Genomic DNA, 5020 nt, shown 5'->3' with positions numbered 1-5020 from the left:
CCTAACCTCGAACTCCTTCCACTCCAGCAGCTTTTCCCACTAACCTTCTCCACTGTCTTTGGTGTTTGTGGGTTGAGAAGTCTGGTAACTGCTGCAGCTCACTGATTCAGGGCACTAGGGCCCGCTCTGCCCGGCTCTTGGTCTGGTTGGTCTGCACTGCTCACGCTGGGCTCTGCTCCGCTCCGCTCCCAGCTCCCAGCTCCATGTGGGATAGACCTCACCCAGAGACCATCCAGGCTGTCCTGGGCTGGAGCCCTGCTTCCCTCTGCTGTTTTGTGGGTTCTGCAGTTCTAGAATTGGTTCAGAGCCATTTTTTATAGGTTTTTGGAGGGACTCGGCGGGGAGCTCATGCTAGTCCCTGCTTTCCAGCCGCCATCTTGGCTCCGCCTCCCTTTTTGCTTTTCAATAGTTTCTTTGTGGTTTAAGTCCAGTGATGGAGTTTTTGGTATAGACATTTTGGTCACTATATTTGCATAATTCCAAGTTACTTTCCAAGGTGTTTATAGCTAGGTGGTGATGAGGGTACAGTCCCTTGAACTCTCCTTGAATCTTCCCACTACATGGGGCCTTTGCCTAAGGCCATAAGCCTTTCATTATCTAGGCCCAAATCTCTACCTAGCCTAGCCCTCTATTGTCCAGCTGCTTCCCACCCTTGATATTGATCAAAATATCCATACCCCAGCTCTGTTACCCTAGCCTTCTGTTGTCTTTCATCTCCAGGTAGCCTTCAGCTATTTCCCACCCTGGAGTCTGACCTTACCCCAGTCCACTCTAAACCCCTCCTCTAGTCATCCCAGACTACGCAAGACCACCCCTCCATACCTCCCACAATCTTTCTATATATAAGTCTCATCTTGCCTCCATGAAGGCACTCTGATTCAATCTAGCTCAGACGGAATCTGCCCCACTTGTGAAATCAAGCATCACAAACAGTAAGATTTCTTAAGACAACCCACCATTATGGCGAATCCTTAATAAACTTTGTCTTTTTCCTTGGCTGAGAAGGCTTGAGTCGAATTCATTCAGCAGGACCCAGCATGTCAGTGTTTGGGGTCTCGAGCACCCCTAAAAACAAATGGTTCCCTACCATCATCATTTTTCTTTAAACTCATCAATGCCACAGTGGATAGAGTGTTGGGCCAGGAGTTCAAATCTGGATTTAGAAACTTACTAGTTGTGCAACTCTGGGCAAGTCACTTAACTGCTGCATGCCTCAGTTTCCTCATCTGTAAAATGGAGATAATGATGACACCTACCTCCCAGGATTGTTGTGATGGTCAAATAGGATAATAATTGTAAAGTATTTTGGCACAGTATCTGGCACATAGTAGGCACTATATAAATGTTATCTCTTTTTGTTATTCTCATTATTTGACCCTGTGTGGGATGAAAGACCCTCACCAATTAAATTTATAATCAGGAGCCATCTCAGGGTGGGAAAAGAGATAAATTTTATTCGATTCTTGAGGATAGGGCATCCTCTGCTAGAACAGATCTAGCAGGGGAGGCACTTTACAAGGAGCAAAGCACCAATAATTATACCTAACACAAGGAATTCCCACCCACCTCTGACCCTTCTCACCATTGGCTGGGAGGTGGGCTTACAATCTGAGCACGAAAGCTAGACAAAAAACCAGGAAATCAAGGCGCAGAAACTCCAATTCCCACTCCCTTAGTTAATGATTACAACTGAGGTGACATCTATAAATCTAAAGAAGGAGAATAGGATAAGGGGAGGGGGAGACCCTCTCCATTCTTCTACAGTACCTTTACAGTAAAGGTAAGCAGGTCACAGTGACCCTATTCTTACTGAGCAAATCTTTAAACCAGAACCAGAAGAAAGAACAAAAAGTGTCAGGGTAAACTTTCCCAGAGGCTGAGCCATCAGACTCTCATAGCCTCAGAATTTTTCCACTTCCCTATTTCCCTATTTCTTGATTTTTAAACATTTCTCAGTATAGACATAGATATATATTTATACATCTTCCCTGTGAAGTCTCCACATTTTATTTACCCCACGCAACCCTGAGCAAGGCACTTTTTTTTAAGTTTGCAAATGCTTTATATTTCCACCTGTTACCACAAGTGCATTAGAGAGCTAAAGTTACCTCTAGCATCAAACAAAACCAGATATTAAGCAGCCAAAAAGCTATAGTAATAGAACACACCACCATCTCTCTCTTTGCATGTCTTTTGTTTTCTTCTTCCAGAAGCAGGAGATGTTAATTAAGTTTGATTATCTCATGTCTTAGGGAAGCAGCATCTTCAACAGCGACATCATCATCTGGTGTTCCTCCAATAGTCGTGTCCATAGTTGAAAAACCATATATAGAATCATTTCTGAGCAATTGCCCATTTTGTTGCGCAGCATTTTCACCCATGGACTTCTCCCTTTTCAGCCTGCCAGCTGTACGGACTTGATCTTCATTTTGAGGGGTTGGAGGGATGGGCCTAAGTCCAGAAAATCAAGTGCTCTCAGTGTCAGAACATGGGGAGGTGTTTTTAATGCCAAGGATGTGAAAGGTGTTGATTGGATATGGTCAAGGTCTGGGAGTCTTGAAAATGAAATGTCTTCATTATTACCTTCTAGAACAATTCTCTCTGGGAACCTGCATTGTGACACTAGCATGAGACTTCTTGGAACCCTGGCTTCAAATTAGGAGGTAGTAGAGAGACTTTTAATTTTTCTGGGACCCTCATCCACTGGCCGATACCTTCAGTATATTTGTCTGATACTGAATATGATTTATTTCTGCCATGTCAGCTGTGGAAGAAGGAAATGCTGCCCCACTCCTCCTGAAAGCGCTGTTGGTGAAGTCTCCAGTGAAAGCCCCTAGGGCAGGCTCCCCCAGTAGCTCAGACTGAGATCTCTCAAAGGCCATTGGCCCGTTAATGAAGACACTGGGGACAGGCAGCTGATTGGATGGGAGGAGCAAGGCACTTTTAACCTCTCTAAGCCTCAGTTTCCACATTTGTAAAATAAACATAATAAAAGCATCTACCTCACAGCATAGATTTAAAGATCAAATAACAATGTATACAACTTATTTTGCAAAACTTAAGGTCTATATAAAGGTCAGCTATTATAAATGATCAACAGCTAGTAAGTGCTTGAGGCAGAGTCAAACTAGGTCATCCAATGTACTGTCTACTATACATACACACCCTCTCTGGCCTTCTCACTAGAACTCATTTGCTCTCCACCCCACCCCAACTTAAGGACAATGCCCCAGCTTGTCTCACACAACTAATATACCCTCAAATCAACTGGAGTATTAGGAAAATCAGAATCATGAAGAATCAATGCTGAAAATCAGTGGCCTACTTTAAATTTTCAACTTTCGTGATTTTATTAAATAACTCCTTGCCCTCTGGGCATAATAAAAGCTGCTTTGCACTCAATACTTTCTTTTTTTGCAAGAAGGGGGTCCCTGCTCCTTTTTTTTCCTTTTTATTTGTGTACTTCAGGAAATGGAGAGCATTTCTTAAAGGCCAAGACAAGGAACCAGAAGACCTGACTGCTGTTTCTAGTCCTACCATCACCTTCCTCTGGAATTGGGAGAACATCACATTCCCTCTCCATGCGCTTCTTTCTTCACATTGTTTCCACTCATGCCATCTATATTTCAGCCAAACTAGACTATTTGCTGTTCTCCCTCCATAACTTACTTACACTCCATCCTGTGTTGCATTGCCATGAGGAAGCAGGTTGCTTCCCTCCCACCCCATGCATGAAATGATCTCTACACTCAGACTCCCTTCTCTTTAAATCCTTAACTGTTTCAATGCTTAGCTCAAATGCTGCATCCTATACACTAGGCTTCTGCAGTGTGCCTCCATTTTACAGATGAAGAACTGAGGCAAAAAATGGGGTTAAGTGACTTGCCCAGGATCACATAGTTAGTAAGTGTCTGAGTTCAAATTTGAACTCAGATCTTCCTGACTCTGGACCCAGCGCTCTATCCTCTTCACCACCTAACTGCCCCAATGTCCTTTATAGTATCTGCTTATTTGAAAAACCGGTGATTTTGTCAGTGTTAATAGGCCATCCATAGAAGCAGATTGCAGTCCCTCCCTATCTTCGCAGGCAGTAACTGTCAGTTGCTTCAATTAGAAAACATTTATTCCCTGATGGCCAACCTTCTGGTAATAAGTCTCTATGAACTGAGTTAAGCTGATCCTCAGAGGCCATCATCTGAGGCTGTCATCACTAAGCTTACACTCTAAGCCTTTCCAACTTGGCAGGAGCTGGCAGAGTTTGAGCCCTTTGTAGCCTTTGAGGCTGCAGGGCCACTTCCACAACACCACAAGGCATTGAGAGAAGGCTCTGATGTTCAGGAGTTACATCACTGATAATTTTGCTGGCTTGCAGACCGCTTGCTGACAAGTTCAACTTGAATAGCTGAGATACAAAGTTTCTTGATTCACACTCTGGGCTTTTCTGAACGTATAAAAATGTTTCACTTTCATCACCTTGCTTTGTGAATGAGAAGACCATCTGCCTTTGGCAGGTGGTAGCTAGATAAATTGAACAAATTTTTATGTTGCTTTGACCCTCAATTTTAAGGTGTACTTTGTAAAACTTCTCTTATAATCCTAAATTTAAAGTCTTCCCCCACCTGCCTTCTTTTTTTAAAAGGAGACATAATATAATTTTTTATTTGCCTGCCTTATCCTTCTGGATTTCACACTCCCTGAAGGATGGAAGAATTGGGTCATGTACCAACTACATGAGAAATAGACTGCTTAGAAATAAGTGTTACACACTAAAAAAAAGGGGGGGGGAGACCCACATGTACAAAACTATTTATACCAGCTCTTTTTGTGGTGCAAAGAATTGGAAATTGAGAGGAAACCCATCAATTGGTGAATAGTTGAACAAGTTGGGGTATATGAATTTACATTCTTATGGAACACTATTGTTCCATAAGAAATGGTGAACAGGTGGATTTCAGAAAAACCTGGAAAGACTTACATGAACTGATGCTGAGTGAAGTGAGCAGAACCAGGAGAACATTGT

The 5020-nt window shown here is 42.9% G+C and overlaps 1 pseudogene; it reads right to left on the bottom strand.

Moving 5' to 3' along the window:
• Window positions 1-2090: 2090 nt before the first annotated feature.
• On the bottom strand, window positions 2091-2786 carry LOC118837297 (annotated as a pseudogene).
• Window positions 2787-5020: the final 2234 nt, after the last annotated feature.

The sequence above is a fragment of the Trichosurus vulpecula genome, chromosome 2 (genome assembly GCF_011100635.1).
Source record: "Trichosurus vulpecula isolate mTriVul1 chromosome 2, mTriVul1.pri, whole genome shotgun sequence".
NCBI classification, from domain to species: Eukaryota; Metazoa; Chordata; class Mammalia; order Diprotodontia; family Phalangeridae; genus Trichosurus; species Trichosurus vulpecula.
This window is presented reverse-complemented; position numbering and strand designations above follow the sequence as displayed.